Source organism: Triticum dicoccoides, chromosome 2A (assembly GCF_002162155.2).
Source record: "Triticum dicoccoides isolate Atlit2015 ecotype Zavitan chromosome 2A, WEW_v2.0, whole genome shotgun sequence".
NCBI lineage: Eukaryota > Viridiplantae > Streptophyta > Magnoliopsida > Poales > Poaceae > Triticum > Triticum dicoccoides.
Window position 1 is genome coordinate 398,806,328 of NC_041382.1, and position 18,316 is coordinate 398,824,643.

Here is an 18,316-nt window from a genome sequence, read left to right on the forward strand (position 1 = left end):
TGGCCAAGAACGGCAAGGATCTCCTCATTGACAATACCACAGAGCATCATACCGCAGAAAACAACAATACAGTATTGACAGTCTTTGAGACTTTCGCCTAAAATAACAGGCGCAAGAGAGCACTCCGCAGCCTCGCCGAAGTCTGCCACACGTTGCACTAATAAATCCATGGAACGACATGGCCATGACCTTCAATGCCAGTGACGAACCTCAATTCCGAATAGCCCGAGCACCAGCCGCTTTGGTCCTTAGTCCAATTGTGGGTGGCTTCCGGCTTACCAAAGTGCTCATGGACGGCGGCAGTGGATTAAACCTCTTCTAAGAGGAAACTCTCAACAAAATGGAAATAGACAAAAGCCGCATTGAGCAAAGCAGGACGACTAGTCGGGAGGCACGATGTGTGGGAAAAATCACACTCGATGTGGTATTCGGCACGCGGGAGAATTACAGGTCCGAAGAGATAACATTCCAAGTGGCCCCATTCAGTAGTGGATATCATGCCCTTTTAGGGCGGGACGCATTCATGAGCTTCCAAGCCATACCTCACTACGAGTACTGAAGCTCAAGATGCCCGGGCCCAACAGAATCATCACTCTAGCCAGTATTCCGGACGTAGCACTCTGCGCCAAAAACAAAACCGCCGCCCTGGCCCTTGAGGCATTATTCGAAGCCCTCGTGGCCGAAGAACTAACTGCATTGCACTCCACAGTCGACAGGGATGACGTGATACTCGACAAACGATCCAAGTCCACCTCTTTCAAACCAGCGGATGCAATATTCAAATTCCAGGTCCACCCAACGGACTCTACAAAAACAGCATCCATCGGGGCACAGCTGGACCCCAGAATAGACGCCGCACTGCGGGCATTCTTACGCGAGAATTGGGACATCTTCGCCTGGCACCCTTCAGACATGCCAGGAATCCCACGTAGGCTGGCCGAGCATAGCCTAGACATATTGAAGGGATACAAGCCGCTCAAGCAAACACTACGGCGCTTTTCAGAGCCTAAACGACAAGCGATGGGATAGGAGCTAGCCAAGTTACTAGATGCCGGATTCATCAGAGAAATGGAACACCCAGATTGGCTAGCAAACCTGGTGATGGTACCAAAGAAGGATAAATCCTGGCGCCTATGTGTCGATTTCAAGGACCTCAATAAGGCTTGCCCCAAGGATCCCTTCCCTCTCCCCTGCATCGTTCAAATCATCGATGCTACCGCAGGACACGACTCATTGTCTTTCCTCGATGCATACTCCGGATACCATCAAATCAAGATGGCGGAATCCGATTAGGCCGCAACGGCATTCATCACTCCATACGGCCCTTTTTGTTTCAACACCATGCCTTTTGGGCTCAAAAACACCAGTGCAACCTACCAACGCATGATTCAGACATGCCTGAAAAAACCAATTGGCAAAACAGTTGAGGCATACATGGATGATGTGGTCATCAAGACCAGACACGTCGAATCTTTAATAGACGACCTGAGGCTCACATGTGACAACCTTCGAACATATGACATCAAGCTCAATCCGGAAAAATGCGTTTTCGGCGTTCCCGCCGGAAAGCTTCTGGGCTTCATCGTTTCCAATAGAGGAATTCAAGCAAACCCAGCTAAAATCCGAGCTTTGTCACAGTTGGCTACCCCAACAGACCTCAAGCAAATCCAGAAATTAATTGGATGCATGGCTGCCTTAAGCCGCTTTATCTCCCGATTGAGAGAAAAGGCACTACCTCTTTATCTCCTTCTTCGAGGCACCGAACACTTCGAGTGGACGGATGCGGCTACGGCCAGACTAGAAGAAATAAAGGCCCTCTTGGCCGGCAACCCAATCCTGGCCGCACCAAACATTGGAGAACCCATGCTGTTATATATAGCGGCAACACACCAAGTTGTAAGCGCAGTGCTCGTCGTCGAACGAGAGGAGGACGGACATAAGTTCCCGCTTCAAAAGCCGGTATACTACCTATCCACTGTCCTCACACCATGCAAGTCACAGTACCCACATTATCAAAAGATAGCATACACGGTCTTCATGGCATCCCGGAAACTATGACACTACTTTCAAGAGTGTTCAATCACGGTGGCCTCCGAAGTACCACTCAATGATATAATAAACAATCGCGATGCCACGGGCAGGATTGCTAAGTGGGCCATCAAGCTCCTCCCGTTCGACATTATATATAAACCACGGCGAGCCATTAAATCGCGAGTACTGGCTGACTTCATCGCCGAATGGACAGAAGCTGAACTCCCTAAAGAGTACGGGCATACTCCAATTGGATCATGCACTTTGACGGCTCTAAGATTCTGGCTGGTCTGGGAGCGGGTGTGGTACTGACATCCCCCACTGGAGATACAGTCCAATACGTACTCCAAATACTACACACAGACTCCAACAATGCAGCCGAATATGAGGCTCTGTTGCATGGTCTTCGGATGGCAGTCTCCATGGGCATTCAATGCCTAGAAGTGCATGGGGATTTGAACCTTGCAATATCCCAAATAGACGGAGACTTCGACGCCAAGGACCCAAAAATGGCGGATTACCGTAATGCTGTCCTCAAAATGTCAGCTCGGTTCAAGGGGCTTGAATTTCACCATGTGGCCCGAGAAAACAATCAAGCGACGGATATCCTCGCTCGCATTGGCGCTAAGCGCGACCCCGTCCCACCTAACATCTTCTTGGAAAGGTTGTTCAAGCCATCTGTGGTGTGGCAAGGGGAGACCGGCAATACTAGTCCGGATCCGACCACAACCCCAGAGCCCGAACACTCTGACATAATCGGAGGCTCCGCCACTGAAATAACACCTTCGGCCCATGCAATCATGGTTGTCATCGCCCCCTGGACCAAACCCTTCTTAGCCTACCTAAATAGGCAAGAACTCCCCAAGGACCAAAATGAGGCACGTTGCATTGTGTGGCGCTCTAAAGCCTACAAGGTCCACGAGGGAGAGCTTTATAAGAAAAGTGCTAGCGGAGTACTCCAAAGATGTATCTCCGAAGTGGAAGGGCTGCAGCTCTTGGCCGAAATTCACGCCGCAGCTCGGGCCCTCGTAAGCAAGGCCTTCCATACAGGATTCTACTGGCTGACACCCCGAGCAGACGCACAGGACCTCGTCCAACATTGCGTCTGTTGCCAGCTCTTCGCCAACCAAAGACATATGCCACCTACCGCACTCCAAACAATCCCTATAACTTGGCCCTTTGCGGTCTGGGGGCTCGATATGGTCGGACCCCTTAAAGGAGGTAGCCATAAGAAAAATACCTGTTGATCATGGTAGATAAATTCACCAAATGGGTAGAGGCCAAACCAATTAAAACGGCCGAATCCAGACCAGTGATAGACTTCATATCAGGGGTCGTGCACCGTTACGGTGTCCCCCACAGCATCATCACCGTTAACGGCTCCAACTTCACAGCCGACGAGGTGAAAAATTGGTGCGGCAACATGGGCATTAAGCTCGATTACACCTCCGTCTATCACCCCCAAACAAACGGTCAAGTCGAACGAGCAAATGGTCTTATTATGAGCGGCATCAAACCCAGACTAGTGCGATCCTTGAAGGAATCAGACACGCACTGGGTCGAGGAGCTCGACTCCGTACTATGGGGACTGCACACCATGCCGAATCGCACTACCGGATACACACCATTCTTCATGGTGTACGGTGCAGAGGTGGTATTGCCCTGCGATATCATTCATGACTCACCTCGGGTGCGCATGTATGAAGAGAGAGAAGCCAAGCTAGATCGGCAGGACAGTTTAGATGCCCTGGAGGAGGAGCGCGACGTCGCAAAAGCTCGTTGCGCATTTTATCAGCAACAGGCTCGAAGGTATCAAAGCAGAGAAGTATGGGACAAAACTTATAACGTTGGCGAACTCGTTCTACGCCTACCGGAGAAGAAAAAGGACAAGCTAAAGCCCAAGTGGGAGGGTCCCTTCATCATTGATAAAGTTCTCACTGGAGGGGTGTACCGCCTGCGTGATGCATCAGATAATCAACTCGAGCCGAACCCATGGAACGCGGCCAGACTCCGAAGATTCTACGCCTAACGCCGAACTCTGTGTTCTTCTCCTTCCCTCCGCCTTTTTTTAAGTTATATCCTCTTTCTTTATTTATTTCTTTCTTTCTTTTTATGGCCCTAAAGGCTCCAAGTGTGACTCGACTACACACTCTTGACGCGCCATGCGCGCTCACTACACCTGGGGGCTTCTTATACAGAAGCTTAATATAATTACCTTCAGGGCATATGCCCACTCTTTTCCATATGTACCTTTTCTTCACCATTATATACATCGATATGACTTAAGTTTCGGACAAGCTGGGTTGCCTGGCTCCTGTGTTTATGCCCTTTGTTCCCGTTAGTTCGGCTAGGGCATAAGGGGAGCACCTCTGGGATTGTTACTGTCGGGTACGCCGGACGTGTACCTCTGACAGGGTGAAGCCGAAAGCTAGAGTTCTTAAGGGAATATTCGGTCGGTGAACTAAACATGTCTCTTACCTATTACAATACAAACCCCAGATGTTTCATATACTGCATATCTGTTCGCAGTTCGGACATGCACATTAATGCATGCGTACCCAGGGAAAGGAACCCTTAACGGAACTATTCTCCCTGGAAGATGTTTCTTACTATCCATGTAATATAACAAAGCTAGTTGGGTACTTGCCTGTTCAAGCACTTATGACCCCTACGCCTAGTTTCCACGTGTACCCCGGTTTACATAACTGTGCGGGTATTTGGAAACACTCCGGACTGTCGGGTCCGGAGGCTAAAGCAAAAAGGTCCGCCATGACAAATGATTTACAATCCGGCTAGGGACAAAATATGTCCATTGAAGTAGACAGTCACTTAGACTGGCTAAATTCTTCCTCTACACCATCCAACAGGCGGTCTAGCCTACAATCCCATTGGGAATACTTTGCGGCTAATCCTACCTAGTCATATACCAGACTAACGGGAATCTCTTTCCCATCTGACCCTACAGGTCCGACCAGGGCCATGTGATTCGGATCGAGCTTGGTGTACCATGTTTTTGCCATGGCCCAAGCTTCCCTCGCACCTTGTCGATAGGCAGATATCTTCCATAAACGGAAGTGCCACCGCGCTCCCTTGAGCATCTCTACAAGCTCCCCCATGCTTCCTAGCAGGGAGGCGGACGGCCACAAGGCCTGTGCAATACCCCGCATCACCTGCCGAACTTGTTCGTGCAGTTGCGAAAGCTCTTGTAGAAGATCGCCTACGGATCTGGGCATCTCCTCTTCGGGACGACCTATCAGTATACCTACAAACATAACTCTGTTAGCCCGTTTCTTCGCTGAACTATATAAAGGTTCGTTTGGGCACATACTAAAAATTCCGCGTTGAAGCCTCTTATTCTCCTTGACGGAGTCAGCAAGCTGGGCCCGAACATCTTTCAATTCAACGCTCAGCCAGGTATTGGCATCCTGGAGATCGTTTTTCTCTCGCCTGACCCGTGTAAGCACACGCTCACCAGCCTCTAGTTGTCATTGAGCTCGTTGCTCATCCTCTTGTACGATCTCCGGATTCACTCCGGGATTGTCTGTAGAATCTATTGTCAGATTTGCAAGCATGCCGAATACCAACTGGTACACGTAATTACGTTCTTTTTGATCAAGACAAGTATTACCAGATGAGGCCTTCTTGGATTCCTCCACTTCGGCATTTGCCGCCCTTAGCCGGGCTTTGCACTCGTCCAGCTCTTGAGACAAATGGGTGTTCTTCTTTGTAAGAACCTATTCACATAATGATCCTTAAATCAGTTGTGCCAACTATTTTTAGTCTCAGGGGCTATTGATATACATAATTATCAGATTTTGCTTACCCGTATATCTTTTACATACTAGTCTGTGGCTCTAGCAAGCCCATCTTGAGCAGCTCGGATGTATGCGTCTCCGGAATTGAAGGCATTAAAAGCCTCTTCAAAAAAATTAGGGTCGCGGAGTACGGCCCGCCGACGCCGATGATTCATGGAGCTCTCCACCTCAGAATTCGTAGCGGATATTCTATCCGCATCCTCTGTAGGAGGATCGTCCAGTGTTGTCCCCATGTTAGCCTCCACCCTTGAGGCCGATTCTGGAGTCCGGCTTGTAGAGGCGTGACCGGCAGGATCTCCAGACATAGTCCGGCGAATACTCTTTCTGCCAGGACACAGTGGACATTGTTATATTTTAAAAATGATAATCACGGAGCAGGTATTTCAATCATACCTCTTCGACGGCGTCTCAGTCCTGACCGCTTTCCTTTTGAGCCTACCCGGCTTGGGTGCCCCTTGTTGGTGAGTCGCCGCGGGTTCGGCACGACGTCCCGACGACCTTCCCTATAAAGCACAATACATGTACGGTGGGTAAGGCGTAAGGAAGGGATCTGATGTGGAGCATCCCACGTTCATTCCCATGTACACTCCGACTACTCTCACAACCCCAATAGGACATATGACGAGACCTCGAACATACGCCATTGGACACAAGGTGAACTCGCTCCTCTCCGAACCTTCACTTTCTACATGTGAGACATGGCTACTACCTCCAACGTGTGTGCTATGCATGATCAGGTACTTAGAGGAAAGCCACAGAGCCACCACATCCAGCGGACGAGCTAGCGAGGACGCCAAGTACAAGGACCAAGACAAGAAGCTGCTCGAAGTCTTCAGCCACAGAACGACCGGACAACGCCGGACGTCCGACGCCTGGGTAGTCAGCCATCCAGAAGGGCTAGCCGACGAAAGCTACAGCGGCCGGACGACCGGCAAGTACCGGACGTCCGACACCCCCCAGGCCCCGGACGACCGTGCACCATCGGACGACCAGCACCATCACACCCGAGCCAAATTAGCGGAAGTCCGGAGACTACCGGACGTCTGAACGCCCACGAGCCACCGGACGACCGGAACCTGTCGGACGTCCGACGCCTGTGCGTCCTCCCGTGTGTTGGGCCGAAGCCACTTACCCTTTCATTCACTTAGACTATAAATAGACCTCTCCCACTTCCAAGCTAGGGTTAGCAAAGGATTAGCTCATTTGAGATAAAGCTTTGCTCATCCATACGGATCTCCTCCTCGTGAGAGACCGCGGCCTCTTCGGAGAAGATCCACCATGGATTTAAGGCCACTTTACGAGAAGAAGCCTCGTGGATTCAAGACCTGCTCTCGGAGATGAGCTACCGCCACTTGTATCATCCTTTGTTGGATTTGGACCGTGTATCTCTTTGTGTTCCTTGGATCTAGCACATGTGTGATCATATTCGTGTTGGTTGAGTGTTTTCTCTTGTGCTTCCCCGTGATTTCCCCTGTTTCCCCGTGATTTCCCCTGTAGTCTTCGTGTTCCGCGTAGGGATCCACTCCAAACGTGAAAGATCAGCCCCTAGGGTTCCACCCTACATCATCTTGGTACCATGAGCCACGTTGATCACGTTTTTGGAGACCCTACCCCTCTTTTTCTAGCTTGATTTTGTTGTGTTCTTCCCCAAATTCGAAAATCCCCACCAAAAATAGCCCCAATTTTTTTTGTGATTTGTTGGTTTGATGATGTTTTGTTGATTTTGATCCATGGATTTGCTTTGTTTCGAGTGGATCTAGCATCTCCCCAACTTTCCCCATCTTTCCTCCACGAAATCTCGTCAGTTTTGACCCCGAAGTCTCCATTTTCCGCTCAAAATCGCGCCCAGGATCTCGGATTTCGCGTTGACCCCGACCCACCGGACGAGCGGCATTTTACGGACGTCCGGAGCCCCAGGAAAGATCAGACGTCCGACTTTTCCCGGACGACCGGAACCCCTAACCCGAACCGAATTTACGGATTTCTGACCCGACCGGACGTCCGGCGACCGGACATCCGTCCATTTACGGACGCCTGTAACCTGTAGATATTGACTTCGGCTGAATCTTGTTTCGGCCATAACTAATTCATCTGAACTCCGATTTTGACGTTCTTTAGCTCGTTTTGAAGCTATTGATATCCCCCATCCCAAAAAAATACTACAAAAACCATTTGACTCCATAAAATTTTCCAAAATTTGGCAAGTTTGCCTAGGACTTCCACCATATCATCTGCATAGCCACCACCGACTTCCGCAACCTAACCCATTTTGTTCACCATAGCATTAGTGGTTGCTTGAGGAGTGATTCGAGTATCCTAAGGTGTTTCGGCTACTTAGGGACGATTGCTTCTTCATCAACCACCACCACCACCTCCGCATAACCTTGCCCACCATACATTTCGCCACCCCAACATAACCCAATTTTGTTTGAGTAGTGGCTTGTGTCTCCTAAGGTGTTTCAGCTACTTAGGGACGGCAACTTCAACTCCGACACGTGTGTAACCCATCATCCCACTTCCGCATTGCCTAGTGCAAAACCACCACCGCTTTCCGCTACCACCATTTGACATTTGTCGTTTGAGATTTTGAGTTCGCAGTTTTTCCATCATCTTGGTATCTACATCAAGAACACCGCCACTCATCATCGCAAAGGACGGTAACCTCGACGACACCATTGTATATTCACCTTGAAAATTGCATTGATAACCCCTATCCCATTTTGCGTTACTTGCCTATTGAGACTAGCCATTTGAATATTGCCGGCAATGTTACTTGTGCACATTAGTGATCTACACCTCCCGTTGCATACATACCATATCATATTGGTATCATCATATCATCTCTTGTGTCACAAGATTGTTCCCGCATATACACAATTGCTATCTTGGTTTGTGCATTGTGCAAAAGTGGCCATACAAAAAAAAGAATAAGCTTTTAAGCAAAGAAAAAGAGAGAGCAAAGAGCTTGTAAGCAAGTGCCATAGCATCATACCACATTGCATATAAGATTGTAATATCCAATCATCTTGCATCATCTTGAGGGAACACCGAGAACCATACATACATAGCATACTTGGGACAGAAATTTATCCATTTTGCATATCATAGGTTGTGCACAAGTGTCGTATACGCCTATTGAGCAATCGTGCTAGCGTCTCTCTTGAGTTGTGTAACACGAGCGTTTTCCGTGGGTTCCACATTTTGTGCTCACTCTTTGGTTGCACGACCCCATTTATCTATCCGTGTGTGCGTTTCCGTGTGCCATCCATATTGCTATTGGTGTACTTGTTTCGGTTGCAAATTTGTGAATATCTTTCAACATTATTGACTCTCTGTAACATTTTGCATTAAATTTTTGTGCCACTATCCTCGCCGAGCTCCACCATAAGCTTTACTTGTGTAGGTGTGAGAACCGACAAGAATTGGTACCAATTATGCTATTTCCTTGTTACACATTTGTGATCATTGATCCATTTTCAACATCGGTCAAGGTACACTTGGTATAGTTCTTCTCTTTCTCCCACTCATATTTGCTCGAGTCTTGTGATGGATAGGGAAGGCATTTCCTCTCCGGTCTACGACGACAACGATGGCGTGAACAACTGCATCTCCAAAGCGTCCATCTTCGATCTACAACGACAAATGCAAGGCGCACAATCATGATTGCGAGTGTGCATCGAGAACATCTCCATCGACATTCGTCACTCCGAAACAAGGAAAAGGGACTACATCGACAAGAAGCTTTCCGCGCATAAATAGGAGCAAGATGCAAGGATGGAGGAGATTAGAGCCTTGATCAAGTGTTCTTCCCCTTCGTCATCCTCAAGGCGGCGACATTCAAGCCACAAGTCTTCGGAGCGCAAAAACGATGCAAGTGCAAATCGTCCTCGTCCACATCTACATGGCGACCATCATCATGTTCGTGATCCACATCATCATGAAGGGCAAGTCAACTCGAAGCAATATGTGCACGACGACAATGAACGACATCTACTACGAGCTCAAGCACGACAACGACATCATCATCATGAAGATGCTCCACAAGCGCAAATGCCCAAGTCCCAACAAGCCCTACTTCACGCCAAGTCCAAGATTCAAGAGGACAAAAGAAGACCGCGATACAAGCACCACCAAGATGGAGCTACGGCTACCGCCACCACTTCGACATCTTCGCCAAGTGCTATCAAGGAATCTTCGTCTTTGGACGTACGACATCTTCGCCTACTTCCCAGGAGTACGCCTACAACGAATTCATCAAGTCCAAGGCGACCACCTACCATCGAGGGCGACACTTCCATCTTCGGAAGCCCCTCAAGGAAGATGGTCGAGCATGGGAAACTCCCTTCGGTCATGGAGACGAGCTACAAGGTGCCACATCATATGGGCCTCCCACACCAAGACGGTGACAAGAAGGTCGAGCAAGGGCCATCCCCTTCGACCACGGTGATAGGAGTTGAGCATGGAGACATTTGCACCTACATCTCTCCGACACCCACATATGTCGAGATGCCCCAGTTGTCATGTCAGGAGAGCCACTACCATATGAGTGACATGAGTGACTCCACCATACGTGACATTGAGAGCATTTCCTATGAAAGGATGAGTGTGACCACCACTGGCCCCACACATGAGAGCATGCCACACATCCTATGTGAGGTTGAGTTCCATTTGAGTGACTCCACCAACCATATGAGTGAGTGCATATTTGAGGGAGTGAGTGAGCCACAACACTTAGAGAGTGAGGTAGTTGACACGGCATGTGAGGCCACTATGATTTCTAATGACTTAACCTCTACTCCTAGTGTGTTTTCTTCTTTGGTGCTAGGTCCCCTACATGACGACATGCCTACCCTCGACGAGTCCATCCCTCCAATGGGAAAACCGATGGCCATGGTGGATGATGATGCACCCCCACATGGTTCCATCAAGATGAAGATGACAACGAGTGGATCTTCAACACCTCACCTACAACACATGAGCGACGCTCCAAAGGTAACATAGGTGATGGTGCTTCTCTTGTCCTACTAGTGGACCCTCTTGACAATGATTGCTTGCATGATGTTGACACACCTATTTCCATGCTTCATGCTAGTGCGACTTCTTCATGCCTTGACTTACCTATTTATGATGAATATGATGATGAGCATGTTGAGTTGCCTAGTTGTGATGCTATGCTCCATAGGATATCATGTGAAAATTCTATTGGTCACTTCATGTTTGATAATCCTTTAAACTTGTCATATGCTATGAGTGAGATTTCCCATATTGCATCATTACAATCTCAACATAGTAACTATGCATGCCCCATTCAAATCAATCCCATTTGCACTTATGGCATAGATAACGAGATGATGGTCATTGGCTTTCGTTTTTCATGTGATGATATTGCCATGCTTCCTTTACATGATTTGTGCAATTCATCTACTATGCCATGCCATGATCACATTGTTCCGAATATGCATTGTTTTGGATGTTGTCAATATTCTCCATGTGATGTTTCCATTAATGCTCATGAGGAGACACCCATAGTTTCCTCATACATATTAGGATATCTTGATGCATTCCATACTTTGCATGATTCCCATGATTGCATGCACCTTATGCATTCCATGAATAACAATGCTCTAGGTATTTCTCATGATGCATTACATCCTTTGAGTCTCCATTATGCCATGCATAACAACAAACCTCTCATGATGGATGACATGTTTCTATATCACTCATCTCATTTATTTGAGAATTGGATATTCTGTGCTCACCGACACATGCACGTGCGCATCATGATGGATGATGTGTATATCTACCACGCACACACAATTTTTCCTTTGCCTTTGCTTTGTGCAGGTACTTATGAACACTCATCAACGTCACAATCCCATGAGTTGACGAAACGAGCTCTTGAGAGCAAGGACGCTTTTGGACCCCGTGGACTATCCTTACCACCGTTCGCTTCGCGCAAGGACTACGCGCATCTCTTCTACTTGGTTCTCACACGGCTATGGGCTATTTACCACTTGCCACCTTATGCCCATACTATTGTGTTCACTTTGCATGTTATGCTTGCTCCTATGCCTTTGCCATGCAATTGCGACCCTTGCTTGCATCTACCCATGATTCACCATTATGATATTCCTATGTGTATTTGCATGCTTGGTGGAGATCCTTGTTACTTTTGCCATGTTTATCATGTGCCTCATGCTATTGTTGATTCTTGTGTTGGGAGAGTCATGATGACCCATTGCTATTTACATATGGCTTCTCACCAATACATTCATGCTATATTCCTCATATCTTGCTTTCATGCTTGTGCTATGACATGTGAATTATTCATGCCCAATATTTGCACACATGACATGCTTGCCATTCTTCCCTCTAGTATGTTGCATCTTCGCACTACTAGCTTGCTTGACTTGATCGCTATGATTGCTTGCTATGTTGTATCACCCATGTTCCACTATTACACACTTTCTTGGGTTGATGACATATATGCTCATGCCTCTCACATGATATATCTTGATCATTGTCTCGTGTGTCCATTAGTTGCCTCTTTCATATCCACTTGTATTGAGTGCAACCATACTATGCTTATTGATCCTAGAGACTTTGACACCTTACTTGTGATGCATACTTGTTTGATTGAGCCTATTGTATTTGGTTATTCTCACATCATATGCCTCCATACTATGAAATGCTCCCTTCTACTTTATTATGATGAGCATGATGCATACACTTGTTGGGTATCTTACCACATGAATGATAGGTTTTGCATTTCCGCTAACCTCATTTGTTTTTCTGAGTGTTTGTCATGTTCTTTCATTTTGAAGGATTCACAAGGCGGTACCATCATGAGCCATATTGGTCATGAAAAGGTCTACATGATGTGCGACAACAACATTTTCGACATTCTCATAAAGGTGAACTCCTTCTCTTTGAGCCATCCTCAAATACGCATATTGGATGGGTCACTCTTTCATTGTTGTTTCCTTCTTGTTGTCTACATCATACATCTCTGAACTGAGGAGTGACATTGGAGATTGTCTACATGGACCTTCACATTGAGGAGCGCTCGCACTTATTGGATGCACCTTCAGAACTCCACTCATGCCTCGACATCGAGCTTTGGTACACCAACACCTCCATATTTGTTGATTGTGCTCATACATGTCATGCTCGATGGACATATCATACTCACCACAAGTTTGCACCCTATGCATGGATTGACTCATATTATGCTTGTCTTGTTGCATCTATTTCCATGTCATCCATGATATAGAGCTTGTGCATTTCCTTAGCAAATTTGTTGTGATCTACCTTGATGGCATATTCATACATTATTATCATATTGTCCACCATCAATTGCATGATAGCTTACACATATTGAGCATCCATTGCCATATTCATGCTATTGATAAATTGTCTCACTATGACATCATTTTGCACCGTGGTTGCATTGATCATATTTACAACACATTTGTGTGCACAATGGTTGCATTTCCTCCCATGAATGCTTTGCATCTCATTCTAGATCATCTTGATAAGCTTCATGCGCTTTGTCATGACCAATCTTGCCACACGGACTCATTCTGACAGGATGGACACTTTGTATGCGCTAACCATTGTATTTCCGAGTGTTGCTTGTGTTTGTTCTTTTTGCATGTCTATCACTCTGGCCACACCTAGGACTACTTGGATTGCGCCATGTCTTCAACTCCGTCCAACTACAAGTCCGTCTACGCCAACTGTTTCCATGGTGATGAGGATCACGATCCGAGGTCGGATCTTTCCCAGGGGGGTAGAGATGATGCGGAGCATCCCACGTTCATACCCATGTACACTCCGAGTACTCTCCAAACCCCAATAGGACATATGACGAGACCTCAAACATACGCCATTGGACACAAGGTGAACTCGCTCCTCTCCGAACCTACATGTGAGACATGGCTACTACCTCCAACGTGTGTGCTATGCATGATCAGGTACTTAGAGGAAAGCCACGGAGCCACCACATCCAGCGAACGAGCTAGCGAGGACGCCAAGTAAAAGGACCAAGAGAAGAAGCTGCTAGAAGTCTTCAGCCACCAGACGACCGGACAACACCGGACGTCCGACGCGTGGGCACTCAGCCATCCAGAAGGGCCAGCCGATGGAAGCTACAGCGGCCAGACGACCGGCAAGTACCAGACGTCCGATAGCCCCCAGGCCCCGGACGACCGGCACCATCACACCCAAGCCGAATTAGCGGAAGTCCGGAGACTACCAGACGTCCGAACGCCCACGAGCCACCGGACGACCGGAACCTGTCGGACGTGCGACGCCTGTGCGTCTGCTCGTGTGTTGGGCCGAATCCACTTACCCTTTCTTTCACTTAGACTATAAATAGACCTCTACCACCTCCTAGCTAGGGTTAGCAAAGGATTAGCTCATTTGAGATAGAGCTTTGCTCATCCATACAGATCTCCTCCTCGTGATAGACCGTGGCCTCTTAGGAGAAGATCCACCATGGATTCAAGACCACTTTACAGGAAGATCCCTCATGGATTCAAGACCTCCTCCCGGAGATGAGCTACCGCCACTTGTATCATCCTTTGTTGGATTTGGACCGTGTATCTCTTTGTGTTTCTTGGATCTAGCACAAGTGTGATCATATTCATGTTGGTTGAGTGTTTTCTCTTGTGTTTCCCCTTGATTTCCCTTGTGTTCTTCCGCGCGTTCAACGTGCTCCCTGTAGGGATCCACTCCAAACATGAAAGATCAGCCCCTAGGGTTCCGCCCTACATCAGAATCCTTCTTGGAAGTTAGGTCTCCGGTTGTACTTACACGTGATGCAGGGAGTAGGCCAGGATAGTCGGCAATGATGGCCACCAAGGCGTCGTCACAGCTTGCCTGGTAAAACATCCTATCGACGAGCTCCACAAATATGTCCGGATCTTCTTCGAGTCCGGGGTTGAGGGCCCGGTCGGGGCCCTCTGGCTGTGGAGGCGGGTTGTGGACCTCCCTCAAGGCTTTGCGCATTTCCTGTTATGGACTAGCAAGGTAAATGTTTGTGATGAAAGACTGTGGAAATGAATAGAGTTGAGTAAAGGATAGTAACTCACCCAGCTAGGGGGGTTGTACATGGAAAATCCATCCCGTGGCTTCATGCGGATGAACTCCTCTTCTTCTCCTTTATACAAATCGGACAATATTTTTGCCAGAGTGGTGGTGGAGTCCGGACCTTTAAGACCGCAGCGGATGGCGTTGTCTTCTCCACTGAAGTGCCACAGGGGATGCCCCCGATACTAGAGTGGCTACACCCCCCGTATTATGCATATTGACATAAGCTCGATTATTGTCAATCCTGATTTGGCCAATGTTTTTATCCTGCCCATCAGTTGAAGGACCTCTCTGTTATCTTCCTCCTAGGGGCTCCGGGGACGCCAGCTTTGGTGTTTCCTCAATGGGGCATTTGTGAACTCGGGAAGACCCATTCGGATAGGGTCTGGAAGGGAGACGTCCTCTATGTAAAACCACTCGAAAGGACAATCTTCGGTTGTCTTCTTCGGAGTGCTGGACAGGTATCTGGTTCCGGCAATGCGCCATATTTCGGCTCCGCCCACTTGGTATATTGATCCCTCCTGATTGCGAGGGACGAGGCAGAACAGCCTCTTCCATAGCTCGAAATGAGCTTCGCAGCCCAGAAATAGCTCGCAAACAGCGACATAACCTGCGATGTGCAGGATGGAGGCAGGGGTGAAGTTGTGCAGCTAGAGGCCATAATACACCAGTGGCCCGCAGAGGAACGGATGGATTGGAAATCTGATGCACCTCAACAAGTAAGGGACAAGGCATACTCGCTCCCCCCTGGATGGGTTGGGGAAACTCTTTGCTTGCTCCCCGCCGTGGCTAATCCGGCTCGGACGGGGACAAGATATGTAGGTGGGTGAAACCCCTGGGTCTGCAACTCCACCAATTGATCATGGGATACGGTGCACTTCTCCCAATCACCTGGCTTAGCGCTACGGGAGCGAGAGGAGGAGCTGTGGCGGCCGGCCATGATGGGATGGTTTTTCCGGGCACGCTCTGATGAATATTCGCTTGGGGAAGATGGTGTGATTTGGATCTGAGGATCCCCAACCTCTTTAATAGACGATTTATTTACATATTTAGGGTGGCAAGTGTAAAAATGCCCCGACTTCTCGCATTCGCTCAACACGTGGAGACTGACATTATTAAGGTACAGAAGTCGATGAGTGCGGCATTAAATGGGAAGCCGGACACTGCTCGTTACAATAGGTACTCTGGAGAATTTGGAGAAGAACCCGCCTTGCAATGCCAAAGACAATCTGCGTGCCGGACTCATTATCATTGAAGCCTGGTTCGGGGGCTACTGAGGGAGTCCTAAATTAGGGGGTCCTCGGACAGCAGGACTATATACTTATGCCGGACTGTTGGACTATGAAGATGCAAGATTGAAGACTTCGTGCTGTGTCCGGGTGGGACTCTCCTTTGCGTGGAAGGCAAGCTTGGCAATTCGGATATGTAGATCTACTTCTCTGTAACCAACTCTGTGTAACCCTAGCCCCCTCCGATGTCTATATAAACCGGAGGGTTTAGTCCGTAGGACAAGAACAATCATAGTCATAGGCTAGCTTCTAGGGTTTAGCCTCTACGATCTCGTGGTAGATCAACTCTTGTAATACTCATATCATCAAGAACAATCAAGCAGGAAGTAGGGTATTACCTTAATAGAGAGGGCCCGCACCTGGGTAAACATTGTCTCCCCCGCCTCCTGTTACCATTAGCCTTAGCCGCACAGTTCGGGACCCCTACCCGAGATCCGCCGGTTTTGACACCGACAGCAGCACCGACTGCACCTTCGCTACGGTGGAGAGAAGGAAGAACGCGACGATTCGGCAATCTGGTGCAACAAGCTTGTCGACATCCAGAAGCAATACAAGATCATCAGCAACGAGCAGGAGAAGGACTCCGTGGTTGACCTTGCCAAGACCATCATCGACCCCTGATACGCCAACATGAAAGAATACAACGATACCAAGGACCTGATCATGTGGGAGGTACCTCTGAATCTCGCCTACATAACCTACGCAGCCAAGGACGCATACGCATGCTACGACATGTACATGCAGATCTTGGACATGAGGGCATGTCTGCTTCCCGTAACCAACGAGTACACGGACAGTCGCAGCATCATGATCAAGCGTGCCAGGAAGGTCTAGATGTTGTACTTTATCTGTTTATAAGCACCTTTATCATCTGAGTGTTTCATGCATTAGCCTATGTGTCATAATTATCTATTTTGTCTGAAATATTTCTTTTAAGAACCCATTAACCTGTTTGCTTTTTTAGTGGCTATTTGCTTATGTATGTAACTAGTTCATTTGTCCGTTAAAAAAACTAGTTCACTCGGCTACCGTGCTTTGAATCTCCTTCCTCCCAACATATTCCCCTCCTCAGGTGGACCCCGCAGGTCTAGTACACAGACATATGGGACCAACCACCTATCCATTTGTATTTCTTTATGTTGTTCAATCTTTCGTCCTCTTCCTATACAGCGGTTGGCCATCATAGCCTATGGCGTTGGCCAGGCCATCCCTCTACTACCACACATTGTCCGGCGGCGGCAGCTCCACCAGCCCACCCTGCACCCGAACAAGTCAACCCTCGTACTCCCCTCCGCCTGTGTCTTCCCCTGCTCCAGTTTGTTCGGTCCGAGGTCTCGACGTCGTCCTCCGCCTTGGTGCTATAGCCGCGGCGCCGCCGTCTGTCATTCCCAACATGGTCAGCAAAACAAGAGGAATCAAGAGACAACTGTTCGTCGAGAGGCTGACAGTCCCGGGCCCACTAGGTCCATGGCCTAGGTTTTGTTGTTTAACATGGGCAGCCCACGACATGTTTCAACATTTTTTGGATCCAGCAGGTATCAAGCGGCCTCTAGGCCTCCCAACCTAGCTTGTCTATAACATCATCAGCCTAAGTTATGTTTGTCTTTTCAAGACGATGCACAGCTCAGTTCTATTTTTCTATAAGAATGCAAAACTGAACCTATATTTATATCTTATTTTATTACACACACATACACACACACACACACACATATATATACATATATAGATATGACAAATATTTCCTACAAGCAGTGGTAGTTACCACCACTTGTGTTTTGTATGTTGTATGTAGTATCCGTCAAAATCAAGAGTATGTACGTGTAGTATGTAGTATATAACAATTATTAGGTAGTATATATACTAATTTTTAGGTAGTATAAATCATGTTTTGAGTATGCTCTTTTTTACGTACAAATATGTACGTATTTCACAAATATAATAAAAACTCTGGGTTCATATGCAATTTTTTCATGTAACTTGCTTTGAAATATCTTAGATATAGTATACGAATATATTTAAAATAATAAAGTAGTATATATAGTACCACAAGATAGTATATAAGACATGTGGGGTAACTAGCCCCGG